Raw genomic sequence first — 15,896 nt, forward strand, 5'->3', positions numbered from 1 at the left:
GATCGTCAGACGTGACACAAGGCAGATCAGAACAGAATACGAGGTCAGCAAAGGCACAGCAAATAATACAATGAGAATAACAAGGAAAATAACAAACGCTAACTGAACGCGAACACCGCACTCATTCGCAACAGTGCACGCGTTCGTGCGCGGTCTCCACGTGATAAGCACAATAGAGACAAGCACGCCTAACTAACCATTGACAGACAAACATGAAACAGAGGACGCGAGCGCTTGCTTAACGGTTACCTCACCGAGCCTCCAGCAAGCGTTCGTAGCAGACAAGACAGTCACACGAAAACAGGGACAAGCGAGAGATAGGATCCACAGCACTAGCGAAAGTGGCTAGCGCGATCCAGGTACAGAGTAGCAGAACAGAAGGATCCACAGCACTAGCGGAAAGTGGCTAGTGCGATCCAAGGAGACAAAACAGAAGGATCCACAGCGCTAGCGCAAAGTGGCTAGCGTGATCCAAGGAGACAGAACAGAAGGATCCACAGCGCTAGCGCAAAGTGGCTAGCGCGATCCAAGGAGACAGAACAGAAGAGATAGCTGGTAGCAACCGCTGCACCAGCTATACTCCAAAAACAGAGATCAGAACCATTTCCTGTCGACCACCGCTGGGACAGGACAATAGCAACAGAACAAACAAACAGATAAGCAATCCTAACTGCACTAAGGAAACCTGCCTAGTGCAGTTTTCCAGGAATTACTCTAAGCTGATCTTCAAACAGAGAGTAAGGCCCGGTTCACATTAGCGGTGGCCGTCCGGAATCGCCGTGCCGGAGCCGCACCGCTTGCAGAACGGACGGAACGGACGCACGGCATAGCAATGAAAGCCTATGCGTCCGTTCACATGCGTCCGTTCTGCCGGACCGGAGCCGGACCGGATCCGGGCCGGATCCGGACTCCGGCCTCCGTTCCAACATGCGCTATTTTTTGATCCGGCTCCTCCGGCAGCCGTATCCGGGGCGGAGCCGGACTGCACCATCCGGCCAATACAAACCAATGGGAACCGGAGAGCGCACAACACACTGGCTGAGAAATCCGGATGTTCTACCCCACTTCCTATGCGGATTGTTGCGGCGATATTGGATGGGGACACGTGGGCAAGCATTTTGGAGTGGAGCAGCACAGCTGGATCCGGATCCGGAGATGTTGGCAGCATGTCGCAGGTGGAGGTGAGTGCTAAACAGCAGAGGGCCTGATTCCACAGGTCCCCCTTCTGCTGACCTCCCAGACCCCAACATTTTTTTTGTTTTTTACGTTACTTTTGCCAAACGGATCCGGATCGCATCCTGATGAACACCTAATGCAACCTGACCGGATCCGGATCGGATCCGGATCAGAACTGTACGGTTCCGATCCGGATCCGGTCCGGATCCGGTCAGGTCATCCGGTCCGTTTGGCAGACAACCGCAAGTGTGAACCGGGCCTTAGGCTGACACCCCTCCAGGAGTGTTACACAGGACTAGATCCTTATGACCAGCGAAGCATTGTGGGAAACACATAGTACTTATAGTACACGCCTCCAATGAATGTGGCCAGGCAATTTGCATGACAACGTATGCAAATTCCTCAGCAAGCACAAGCTGCAAAACTGACAGAAGCTCTTCTTTCCAGAGTCCTGCAGCATGCAAACCTAAACAATGGTCAAAAAGCTGCCTGTCTGCACAGGCAGCTGAGCAGATTCTCACACTCCCCTTCTCACTGTACACACACCCCAAACTAAATACATACACCAAATACCCCAAAATCTACAGTACAAGAGCTGCACCCTTTTTAGTGATCTTTGTCACTGAGAGGGGTCTTCTATGAATCTGGCCTTATATAAGGTACCAGGGTACTGTTTCCTCTTACATCATGTGATATAAGCTAAGATACTGAAATTACGGGTCACGTGACAGTGGAGTGGTGCTTATGTTATCATGTGATATATACATCAAGTGATGTCAATATCAATGATTAAAAAGGGCAGGGGACTGTTTGGATGTATGGATGAGCCCTCATTCTCAGAGTGCACTTAAAAAGAGTAGTGCCAACTTAACTTTTACAGCTCAGGTGTAGTAAACAAGTTTAGTTTAAATAGGCTGTAGGGATAACCTTGAAATCAAAGAGACAAAGGAAAAAAAAACAACACCACAAAAACACGGGGAACCAATACAATGTACCGTAGTTTCTACTAATACTAATAGCGTGCATATTATGCTATCAGTGTTATGCTCACAAAATGTGGTAACTGTAACTAATAGACAACAACCACTGAGCAGGCTTGAAAAGAAAACAAACCTGTTTCTACTTGGATGATGGATGAGCCAAATGATGGTTACATTAGAAAAAAATAGTATTATGTAAAGCCTAAAAGGGCCTACAATAATTCACCCAATAGCTATAAACAACTAGAGAAGGAGGTGCCACAAATCTTATAAAACAATTAAAATAAATACAAATTATAAACATTGGAGAATAAATTATTCACTTCACCTTCAACCAGTATCCATATGTAACAGGGCAGATTTACCATAAGGCACTGTAGGCACGTGCCTACAGGCACCTGATGATGGAAAGGTGGCTCACCTTTCCATCATCAGGTCCTGAGTAGAGTCCTGAGTAGAGCATAAATGAGAGGTTACCCACCCAGCTCTCTCTATTCCACTATCAATAGAGGGCATCTCTAGCTACCTAATACTTTGAGGCACCTCAAGATAATTAATATTGACGGTACTTCCTAATACTAAAGGGCACCTGTGGCTACCTATGCCAGGCAGGGAAAGTGTGGGGAGGTCAAAGCTGGGCCGGCCAACACACTTGCGTCGCAGTTTGGTGGGTGTTTGTAGGTTCATGGAGGGCTAAGTCTAGGGTGCCAGGACATCTGTGCCTATAGGATCCTGTGAGGTAAATCCAGGCCCGATATGTACCATGCATGCACCAGCATAAGCTGTGTGTATGCTGACAATGTACAAGGGAAAAGAGGGAGAGCACTGCATAAATCCTGCCCACAAGGATCAAATGAAAGAAAAAACACTTAAAGGACCACTATAGTGAAAATCATGCACATTTAAAATACATGTGAACACATAAAAATAAGAAGTACATTTGTTCTAGAGTAAAATGAGCCATAAATTACTTTTCTTCTATGTTGCTGTGACTTAAAGTAGGTAATAAAAATCTGAAAGAACCGACAGGTTTTGGACTAGCCCATCTCCTCATGGGAGATTCTCAGGGTTTTCTTTATTTTATAAAGCCCATAGTAATTGTCAGTTACTCTGTCTAACAGCCCAAAAAAAGTGAGCAGCGAGCAGGGAGGCTGGCCAGCATCTTTGTATAGATCCTTTCCAGGGAGTGACGTTCTAAAGAATAAATGAAGAGATGAACTTGTCCAACACCTATCGGTTCTGTCAGATTTCTACTAACTACTGCAAGTGACAGCAACATAGGAGAAAATACATTTATATATTTTATCATATACTACCCCTCCTCTTGTTTCCCCTCATTCCCTTTAGATTGTAAGCTCGCAAGGGCAGGGCTCTCTCTCCCTTTTGTGTCTTGGAAATCATTATACATTTTATTCATCATGTTACTTTTATCACTGTCATTACCACTTCTGTATTTTGTATTCTGTATGCTGTATCATTTTTTGTATTTTGTCACTAATTATGTATCTTGTATATTAGTGTACACCATTGTCTGTATTATGTACCCCATGTTTGTTTCTTACTTTGTACAGCGCCACGGAATATGTTGGCACTTTATAAATCAATAATAATAATAATCATTTATGCCTCATTTTACTCGAGAAGAAACATACTTCTTATTTGTATGCGTACACATGTATTTTAGATTTTTCGTGATCGTGGTCCTTTAACCTCCTTAGCGGTAACCCCGAGCTGAGCTCGGGGTAAGCCGCCGCGGAGGATATCTCAGCCCCTGGTGGGGCGATTCCTGTTCTGTAAATTGCTGTACGCTCTGCGTCGATCATCCGCACGCAGCGGCGGAAGAGGGCCCCCCCCCCGCCAGAGCCCTGCGCAGCCCGGACCAATCAGCCCCGGGCAGTGCAAAGGGCTGGATCAGATGGATCTGGCGTCAGGATGTCGGCTGACGTCCATGACGTCATTCCGATCGTAGCCATGGCGACAGGAGAAGCCAAACAGGAGATCGCGTTCTATACGCAATCTCCTGTTTACTTTTGTTGCCGTCGGTGATCGGACTAGAGGGACACATGCGCCCTCTAGTGGTGTTTTATGTAGCTACCACTCAGGTAGCTACATGAAACAAAAAAAGAAAAATTTCAAAAAAAAGTGCAATGCAGCCTCCTTGGCGGAAAAATTGAACCGCCAAGGAGGTTAATCCAGGCGCCTCACCTCGAGCTAGTCAGTTATTCACTTACAGTACTTCCAAAGGACAACACTTTCTTTTGGCAGCACAGTGGCGTAGCGGAACACACTCTTACCTTGCAGTGCTGGGTCTCTGGGTTGAATTTGAGCCAGAACACTATCTGTGTATAGTTTGTATGTTATCCCTGTTTCTGTGTGGGTTTTCTCCAGGCACTTCAGTTTCTTCCCATATCCCCAAAAAATATACAGATAAAATAATGGGCTTCCCCCAAAAAACTAGCCTTAGACTATGATGGACATATGACTGTGGTAAGGATTACATTTTGAGCCCCTCTGAGAGATAATAAGTCACAAAACTTCATGCTTTGTAAAGTACTGTAGATAGAAGATATCAGTGCTATTTACATAAAAAATAAATATAATTGCAACGGACACTTTTTTAAAGATAGACACTCAAGAATGTGTTTCATGGCTAAAGCTATTTTCTCAGGTCCAGGTTAGACAATACATCTGCGTATAACCAGCATAAATCACCTCAAGATCTCCTGGACTGATTACTTTCCTCAAATGCTAGTTAATTCAAGGTGGGTGAATTAACCCTTTCCAAACCATTTTATTTCCATCCACATCCCTCCCCACTTACTTTTATCCGGTATGCGGGGGGACGCAAGTGATTGTGTAAGTGGGCATCCGATCAGGTCTCTAACTCCTCGCACTAGAGCAAAGAGGAAACTCATCATCAGCAGGGTCCAGGGCTGGCACCAGCTAGTAAGCTTTAGCTCCACCCCTATGCATGTGCACCAACATAATAATGATATTGTGTGGTGCAGTGCGGTACTGAAGGGGATGAAAGTGTCAATAGCCTTACACTTTGATCTAAAGGGGCCAACGCTGTTGGTGCCCTTAGGGGCAGCCAGGTTTTCCTATGTCGAAATAAGTTTAGGTACATTTTTGTTAGGACTATCCCTCCAAGGACCATCCATCTTAAAAGTAAAAAATAAATAAATAACCCACTGCGCTAAATTGATAGATTTGTGTCTTTCCCATGTTGCTCTGAGTCTTGACACTGAATAAAATGGTCCCTCTATACTGCTGACACATGTTTACAGTATTTATTAAATAGGAGCCAGTGCCTTGAATATTTGGTGATCCTACAGTGACATTTTGGTTCATTTGGATACTCTAAAGAACAGAACAAATCATTAGAATATTTCCCCATTGACCTTAATATGGTTCAAATTTGTCACCTACTCACCGTGATTATTTTGCCCTGTTCTAATAAACAGTCTTTGAAACAAATAGAGGCATATTCAAGCAACACTAAAAGTGACACCACACAGTGCTAATGACCAGTGTACTTAGAATAGTAACTGCTGTTGTAGATTAGCATTGACACTGAATAAAATGGTCCCTCTATACTGCTGACACATGTTTACAGTATTTATTAAATAGGAGCCAGTGCCTTGAATATTTGGTGATCCTACAGTGACATTTTGGTTCATTTGGATACTCTAAAGAACAGAACAAATCATTAGAATATTTCCCCATTGACCTTAATATGGTTCAAATTTGTCACCTACTCACCGTGATTATTTTGCCCTGTTCTAATAAACAGTCTTTGAAACAAATAGAGGCATATTCAAGCAACACTAAAAGTGACACCACACAGTGCTAATGACCAGTGTACTTAGAATAGTAACTGCTGTTGTAGATTAGCATTGTTTATCAGTGGTGAGCAATATATTCTGCTGTGCAAATTTCTACTGACCTGAGAAGAGAAAAAAGTCAAGCTAATCAGAGCTAGCCTAGCAGCTGTATAGCAATTTTCTGACTGTTGGTTAATTATCCTGAATTAGTTACATTTGTTGCGCCTCTAAGCTATTGTAGGCACTGTCATAAAATATATGTGGTTATGGAGCACCGGAGTTCCGCTACTGTATAGCAAAGCTCTGGTGTTCAGCTATTTGATAGCTGGTGCATGGCTACCGTGTAGTTGAGTGTCTGCTACAGGCCACATAGTGCTGGAGCTCCTTTAGCTAGTGGCTATGTGATACCGTGTCACAGCTTCTATATAGCACTGGATATCAGCACCATGGTTTAGTATGAAGGTAGGAGGGTCAGTATTAGGCTTACAAGATAGGGGTATACTTTGGCGGTGGTTACTGTTATGGTGCCTATATATGGTACAATAAAAATGTTTATTCGACCAATATGATTGAATAGAATATTTTTTTGTTCGATCAAGAAAAACAAACGATTATCCAATTTTTTCAATGAAATTCTGATCAGACATGTTGGAAAAATCTCTCTATTCGATCTAATGGAATAATCAAACAAAATTATGTAATTATAAATAAATTAAAAAATTGTGCCATGCTTGGGCACCATTAGGCAAATACACATGGAATTGCTTTGAGAGAGAGGATTGTGTAAGGTGATATGCAAGCTGATAGTAGAATATTGATAATACAGCATTACAGATGCTCTAATGCTGGGAATACACAATGAGGTTTGTTTGTTTTTTTGCAGATTTACTTTCCGATCGATTTTCCGATTGTTTTTCTGATTGATTTCTATTCACCTCTATGAAAAAATTTAATCAGAAAAACGATCGAAATCAGATCAGACCTGTCGGAAATTATATAACTTTAGGAGCCTTTGGCGTCCAATAAAACATTTGCCAAGTAGTTACAGGCTTTGTTTGGCTCAGTTTAATTCCCACCCTAGGACAATGGATTTGCATGTCAAGAAGCATTTTTTTGCACATCACTAGTGTTTACTTACTGAAGCAAAATCAAAGGAAAGCTTGCAAAAACTTGTTTTGAATCAATTGCATTTAAAGCAGCAGTTTTGACGTGAAAATTATTTTTGCTTAAACCAATGGTATATTTCTAATTAATAGTAGAAAAAATGTGAAGTCACAGCACTGTAGTAGCGTATGAATAGGAATAATGAGTGTGGAAACTTCTGTTAGATGTTGCAGATTTTGAAACCTATTCAGATTCTTTCTTTTGAAGTGCCTCAGTGCATTATGATTAAGAGCTCATGAATTAGGACTCTAGTTCCCCCTTGTGGAGCTTTAGTCCTCTCTCCACCAAGTACACCTTTACTGTATATAATTGAGTGGTGAAACTAGAACTTGATCTGCTGTTTAAATATCTAACTGTATTTTATTTTTGTGCTGTTAACATTAATATGTATTTATGCTTTAGTTGTCGTTTTATGACAAATCTTGCCTATTGCAATTTTGAAGCCAAACTGTCATTTTTGTTGATGCATGAAATTTCACAGAAGTGACTTGCAGTTTCATTTGGTGGTATGTTTAGACAATATTGGGGTAGGATGGAGGCACCCAAAAGTATGTTCTCTATTGGAGTTTTAAAAATGTAAAATATAAATTATAAAATAGAGGTAATCTCTTACTTCTCCAGAAGGTACAGACACCAGTTCAACTGGAAAAATAATTAATCAAAAATACTGACAACGTGTTTCATGAGTCATGGGCCACTTCTTCAGGTCAAGAAAATGCCTTTAGCAGCATAGGGGGTAGAGTGTAGGCGCCTCTCCTACCCCCTATGCTGCTAAAAAAAAAAAATATGGTTGAACTCGTTTCAGAATCTTCTGGAGAGGTGAGAGATTCTCTCTTTTATTATTTATAATTTTAAAGTTTAAAAACGCCAATAGAAGACATGCTTTTGGGCGCCTCCATTCTACCCCAATATCAGTCAGATCTCTTTTGCAGGTAATAATAACCTTGCAGTTATCTGGAGCAACGAGTGACATAGAGTGGGGACAGTTAAATCTCTGCAGGCCTTTACGGTGGTTGCAGGGATTGCAACCCACCTTTGTAAGTATAAATTTATATATATATATACGGTACATAATATGTTGGCGCTTTATAAATCAATATTAATATTATATCTGTGAGAGAACGCGGAAAAGCCGCCGCGTGTGCTGACAGCAAGGCGGCTGATTCCGCGTCCAATGCGGCGGTTTGCATGCGGAAGCGTGCGTCTGGTAACATGGCAGAACGCGGAAAAGCCGCCGCATGTATTGACAGCAAGGCGGCTGGTTCCGCGTCCAGCGCAGCGGTTTGCACGCAGCAGCGTGTGTCTGGTGTGGCTGAGTCTGTTAGTTCACACAGGCTTAGGAATATGCGCACGCGCTGAGAGGCAGAGCTTTTATGGTAGGCAAGGGGGGATCAGCTGACCAAGCCGGTCAGCTGACCCCAGAGCTAGTAACTATTGGTTGATCACTTAGGGGTGGCGCCAGAGAGCACTACTCCATATATAGTTACTGCTGGCCAGTCACAAGTTGTCTGCCGTTGCGAACACTACGTGGAAGCACTCAGACCTTAGTCAGATCCAACAGTGTGTTTGAACCGGGAGGACCTGGGAATTCACACTGAGCCAGATTACTTGTGTTATCATCCTGTTATTCATCAGACTAGTTCCAGGGTGTAGAGACCATGGACCTCACACCCAAGACTAGGGAACTTGTGTTATCATTCTGTTATTCATCAGACTAGTTCCAGGGTGTAGAGACCACGGACCTCACACCAAGACTAGGGAACTTGTTATACACCAGACTAGTTCCAGGGTGTAGAGACCACAGACCTCACACCCAGACTAGGCATTGTTTGATATCTGTTATGACTTTTTGCTTTCCTGACTACTCCTTTGATCTCTGATTCGGTACCTTGCATATCTGATATTCCGTTGCCAAACCCTGCTTGCCTTGGATACTGAATCAGCCTTCTGTCTTTGTACTTTGTCTGTCCGTGTGTTGCCGACCTGGCTTGCCCGACCTTGAGAGCTATCTCTCCCCTTAAGAGATAGTCTCCGGATCAGATAGAGACATACACCTTCAGATGTCACTCACTCTCTGGTCCTTCCTACCACCAGCCTGACTCCACCCCTTGGAGAGTCTCAGGCTGCTGGAAGGTTCCTGTACTCTCTAAAGCAGTATTGCCTATACTGCCAAAGTTCACCTGCTCATCAAGTGTGTTTCTCAAAGTATTACTGTTACACCAAACACTCTTATATACATAGGTGTCCAGAGGTTAGTAATATATCTGTATTATCGGTGATTCTGCAGATCATCAATAATCAGGTATATATCTGTATTCTTGGTGATACTGCAGATCACCAATAATCAGATTCTCTCTGCGTGCTGACACCGATCGTTACAGAACGGCAGACCAAACCCAAATGGACGCACTGTATAGTCATGTTGAAGACCTGACCGCCGCGGTAAACAATCTTTGTGGGGCAGTTTTGAACCAACAGACCCAGATCAGCCAGCTATTTGGGGCTATTCAGGAACTTCAATCAGCTATAAACTCAGTGCGATCTCCTCTTAGCACAGACATACGGATGCCTGTACCTGAAAAGTTTTCTGGCCATAGATCTGACTTTCAGAATTTTAGAAATAGAGTGTTATCATACTTTGAGTTAAGGCCTAATTCGTCAGGAACCATGGCCCAGAGAGTAACCTTTATTAAGACCTTGTTGTCAGGGGATTCCCAGACTTGGGCATATAATCTCCAGACAGGGCATCCTGCCCTAACTTCGGTGGAATAATTCTTTAAAGCTATGGCTATAATTTATGATGATCCGGACATTGCCTCTACCGCTGAGCGGAAGCTTAAGACACTGAGGCAGGGCAAGGGTCCGGTAGAGAACTATGCTGCAGAGTTCAGAAAATGGGCAGTGTCAGCTAGATGGGCTCATTCGCTCTGCTAGACTGCTTTTTGTCAGGCTTGTCAGACGCAGTTTCTGATCTTATGCTGGGTCATCCTGAGCCGAAGTCTATTGATGAGGCCATTTCATCGGCCATCAGGATTGACCGTCGCTTATGTTATCAAAGACAGACTCGGAGTAGGAAAGATATGAGATTAGTTTCCTACGCCGCGCCTCAACCTGATTCATCTCCACCCGCTTCACCTCCACCAGAACCAATGCAGATTGGGCGCTCAAAATTGTCCCGGGTAGAGCAGAAGCGCAGGAAAACAGAGCAGCTCTGTCTATACTGTGCAGAGGTGGGTCATATAGTGCAGAGTTGTCCCAAGCAGTCTTTGTCTCCAGACGATGAACGTTTGCTCCTCCCTTGTACTATATCTTGGAAGGATAAGACAGAGATCACTGAAGCCTTCATTGATTCTGGCTCAGCAGCCAATTTCATGGATTATGAATTTGCTAAGAAATTGGGGATCCCGATCTCCCCATTAAAACAACAGATTCGGGTCACTGCAGTGGATGATTCCCCCCTGCAGAGTAACCACCCTTTGTCTCAGACCCCAGTGTTAGGGTCACAATAGGGATGTTACATAAAGAAAGTTTACAATTCCTGGTGTTACGAATGACAACCTCCACGATCATTCTTGGCATGCCATGGTTACAAATTAACTCGCCTCAGATCAATTGGGCTACAGGTCAGCTGGTCTACCCATTGTTATCATCATTGTCTAGCGAAAGTAACCTTAGGTAAAACCAAGATTCACATGGAGGGATTGCCAGATCAGTATTCAGAATTTGTGGACATGTTTTGTCCCAAGTCAGCAGATAAACTTCCTCCACACCGTCCTTTTGACTGCCCCATTGATCTCAGGTCTGGTTGTGTGCCGCCTAGAGGTCATCTCTATAATTTATCTGGGCCAGAGAAATTAGCCACGCAAGAATACATCCGAGAAAATTTAGCCAAAGGTTTTATTCGTCCTTCCCGGTCCCCAGCTGGGGCAGGTTTCTTTTTAGTGAAAAAGAAGGATGGAGGCCTCCGTCCATGCATTGATTATCGGGGCTAAATAAAATCACAGTAAAAAATCGTTATCCTTTGCATTTAATAGACGATTTATTTACTCGGGTTGTGTAATGCCCCAGCCGTCTTTCAGGAGCTGATTAATGAAGTCTTCAGAGAGGTTTTGGGCAAATTTGTCTTGGTGTATGTAGACGACATACTAATTTTCTCGTCCAACCTCTCAGAGCACAGGAAACATGTTAAGTTTGTGTTACGGAAATTAAGACAAAATATGCTGTATGCTAAGTTGGAGAAGTGCATTTTCGAAGTGACCTCTGTCGCCTTTCTGGGGTACATAATTTCGACCTCTGGCCTCTCTATGGACCCTGGAAAAGTTTCAGCTGTCTTGGAGTGGCCCCAACCTGTAGGACTGAAGGCACTCCAGAGGTTCCTGGGGTTAGCCTCGAGAGCTATCTCTCCCCTTAAGAGATAGTCTCCGGATCAGATAGAGACATACACCTTCAGGTGTCACTCGCTCTCACCCCTTGGAGAGTCTCAGGCTGCTGGAAGGTTCCTGTACTCTCTAAAGCAGTATTGCCTACACTGCCAAAGTTCACCTGCTCATCAGGTGTGTTTCTCAAAGTATTACTGTTACACCAAACACTCTTATATACATAGGTGTCCAGAGGTTAGTAATATATCTGTATTATCAGTGATTCTGCAGATCATCAATAATCAGGTATATATCTGCATTCTTGGTGATACTGCAGATCACCAATAATCAGATTCTCTCTGTGTGCTGACACCGATCGTTACAATATCTATATACTTTGTCCCCTTTACACTTAAAGGGGCACTATGGCTATTTTCTTTGTTTTTTGTCACTATAATATTAATATTTGTATGTGTACCATACTTAGGAACATGTATTGTGGCAGATTAAAAAAACATTTTTTTACACAGCCAATTACGTTTACAGCTTTAGAGTCACGTCGGCAGATTTACCATACTGACGTGACTCAGGCTAATCCATGTTGTAGTAGGAGGCATCTTTTTATGTTGTTGGAGCTGCCGTTATTGCCCATCCCTCTGGCCAGCTCAGTTAGGATCCTTCCATTTTCCAACTGCACTATTGTGCCGTTACAGAGGTCACCCCCAATCTGCCGTAAAGTGCTGGATGCGGCTGCTGTGGAGAGTGGGACGCAGCCACCGTCCAGAGTGGGACGCATCCGCCTGCTGAGCAGGATGCAGTCGCACGGATTACGCTGCCCGGCAAGGACCCCTGTAGCGAAGCTGGCAATGAAACGGACACCTATTGTATAAAATACATGGGTTTTAATTACAGTAGCATGTATTTTTTTTAAACTATAATGGCCAAAAACTGAGAAATAATGAATTTTTTCAATTTTTTTCTTAATCTTCCTGTTAAAATGGATTTATAATAAAATAATTCTTAGCAAACTGTACTACCCAAAGAAAGCCTAAATGGTGGCGGAAAAAACAAGATATAGATCATTTCATTGTGATAAGTATTGATAAAGTTATTGGCGAATGAATAGGATGTGAAAGTTGCTTGGATGCATAAGGTGAAACGACACTGAAGGGTGAAGTGGTTAAAGGACAACTATCAAAGTTAACTAAAATTATAAATGCCACATATATTTCCTGTACTTACCAGCAAGTAGTAATACAAAGGTTTTTTTTTTTCATCTTTTCATGTTTTATGCGAAGAAAATATGACATTTACAGAGGACAGTATTCACTGTGGACATTACTATGGAGGACTGTGTCCAGCACATCCAGAATGCAGAAACAATCTTCACTGGCTGTAATACTGTGACTGGAATCTGTTCAGAATGATAGAAAGCAGAAATGTAGCCTAAAATAGGTGTGTTAATAACTGATCAGCTGCAGCACTGTGTGCCTGATCCTGTGTGTCTCTCTCTCTCTCTGCCTTGCAGTGTAAAGTAAACAGTTACAGACAGGAACAGCTCATTCTGAATGGGAGGGAGGGAGCATGCAATAACATGAATAACGTACAGGTCCTTCTCTTCAGATCCTTTCTCTGTAGCTGACAAATCCCTCAGCTGTTCTCATATGATCTGTAATAAAGCAGTGTGTGTGGGCAGTGCAGGAACAAGCAGTAAATCATTCCTCTGTGATTAGTGACAGAGAAGTGGAACCTATTTATATGGTTTAGTTCTAGCTTCTAGCCTCAACGTCAACACAATCTGTTACAAACAGCTGATAAACAATGCATTTTTTTACACAGGCTGTGATGAGAGACTTTTGAAAAGCCTTCTATTGTTGCTGGCTAAAAGCTCTATAGGTATGTGGGGTTTACAGAATGACAGTTTCTTTAAAAGTTGTTCTTTAATTTATCACCTATTTTCACATGCAGGGAGGGGAGAAGCACACGCAAGCAAGATGTAGCTTCACCCTTCCGGCTTCCTCCTCTGCCAAGACAATTTCAGTTTCTAGCCTGTAAAGATAGCCAGGGTATGAGAGAGAGAGGCTGTGGCAGTGTGTATGTGTGGCTGGATCTGTGTATGTGTGTGTGTTTGCATGTGGTCTGTGTACATGTGGTGTGTGTGTGTGTGTGTGTATGTGTGTGTCCCATGCCAGTCTAAGCCATACACGCTTGTACATGAGGAATGAATACACCTTTACATTGTATGCCACTGTGCTATTCAAGTGTATGCTGGACTCTAATACATTAAAGTCACAGTATGGTTACTGTTGGTGCCCAGTCCCGTTTCTTCGCATAGCATCAGTTTGACAAAAAAACTGAGCACATCAGGAACCTTTGACGGTCGAATTCCGCAACTGGATGTGGTGAGATCTAACCTTAATACTTTCTCTGCTAAATTAATGTTTGAGTGCCACACAAACTCCCTTGTTTAGTATTTCATTGCTTGCTGGTGGCTTAAAGAGGAACTTTAAACAACAATTGAACTTCAACCCCTTTCCCAAAATAAATCTTTACCATTTCTCGAATCAATCATCAGAGTCATCTGTTTGGCTGATATTGACGTGAAACCCCTCCCACTGTGTGATGTCAGAGCCATGGCCCTGACAGTTAGCTGTTTCTGAACATCGTTGCATTGTGGGAAATAATGGATGTTTCCAACTGCCAAGCAGCAGACAGTATCTCCCTTTGTGCATAGAACTCTCAGTAGATGAACATTCTGCAGAGATCACCTGGAGGGCTTAAGATGTCGCACCTGTGATAGATTTCAGAATGTAACTCAGGGAAAGGAAAGATTTTACAGTGGGCAAACACTGACTAAAATATTTATAAATGAATATTGTAAAAAAATAAGCAACTTTATTTACTACATGTTTTTCATTACAGTTCCTTTTTAACCACAGGCTATTTCTCCTTAAAAGCCAGAGCAATTTATAGATGTCACACTCCTCCCATTAACTCATCAATATCTTTAGCACTACTTATTACACCTATATATTGTTTTTCCCATGACAGACTAGGATTTCTTTGGCTAATACTTTTTGCTAAGAATTATTTTATTTTGTATGCATTTTAAAAGGAATAAGTCATTATTTATCAGTTTTTAGCCATTATAGTTTAAAGTGGACCCAAATTAAAAATACAAGATTTCAGAAATAAAATCTATTGTCTAAATTATAATAATAAATAGCAGCCTTTTTTCAGCTGCATGATGACAAATATAAAATATTTTACATTTATTGGAGGAACCCCTCCCTTCCTTTCAAATTGCCGGGACAAAATCCGGCAAACTGGTGGAGTAGGTGGTGTCCGGCAATGGAGGAATTGCTAATGGCTGCCCCCAGGATAACCCTAGTAATGAAAAGAGAAGGGTGAAAAGCATGCACTGAAATGCTCATAGGCTTGAAGGAGTGTTTATTTATCTTTGTATGTGTCAGAGTGGTGCAACTAAATATTTTTAATTAAAAAAAAATGTTTGGTTTGGGTCCGCTTTAAAGGGAACCAGAGACGCCAGCAAAAAGAAGTTATACATACCTGGGGCTTCCTCCAGCCCCATACGCACGGATCGCTCCAACGCCGCCGTCCTCCGCTTCCTGTTTCAGCCAGTTCCGGGTCCCGTAGTTTTGGCCAGTCGGCGGCAGCACGCGGCCAATTGTCCGCATCACAGTCCTAAATACCCTTATGCGTGCGGCTGCATACTGCGCAGCCGCACGCATAAGGGTATGCTGGGAGCCCCTGTGATGCGGACAATTGGCCGCGTCCGCCGGAAGTGATGGGACCCGGTACCGGCTGATCCAGGAAGCGGAGGATGGCGGCGTGGGAGCGATCCAGGCTTACGGGGCTGGAAGAAGCCCCAGGTATGTATGAAATCTTTTTTCTTTTTCTGTGGCCGGCGTCTCTGGTTCCCTTTAAAAATAAAAAGTGCTACTGTAGATAAAACCCACACATTATAGTTGCACATTTGTCCTGATCATTTAAATGATGTCCCTAGTACAATGCATGGTGACAATATTTTATTTGGAAATAAAGGTGTATTTTTTTCAATATGTATACACAATGGGAGGAGGCGCGCCAATGTAGTATGCAATGTGGGTAATGAAGCAGACCTCAGGCAGGAGGTTTAAAGATAACAATTTTATTGGACACAGGAAAATACTTTCTTTATGTGTTTGTTTATACTTTATCAATAATTGCAAGTTCTTATTTGGAAAAAAAAGTAATATAATAATAATAAGTAATATAACAATAGCATGACATACATATTAAAAAAGCTAAGTCCCTAAGGTAACTATTTATGTATTTTGTTTTAAATGCTATTACAAGTGTTTTATATTGCTAACTATGGGGGAGAGGGTAGA

The sequence above is a fragment of the Hyperolius riggenbachi genome, chromosome 10 (genome assembly GCF_040937935.1).
Source record: "Hyperolius riggenbachi isolate aHypRig1 chromosome 10, aHypRig1.pri, whole genome shotgun sequence".
NCBI classification, from domain to species: Eukaryota; Metazoa; Chordata; class Amphibia; order Anura; family Hyperoliidae; genus Hyperolius; species Hyperolius riggenbachi.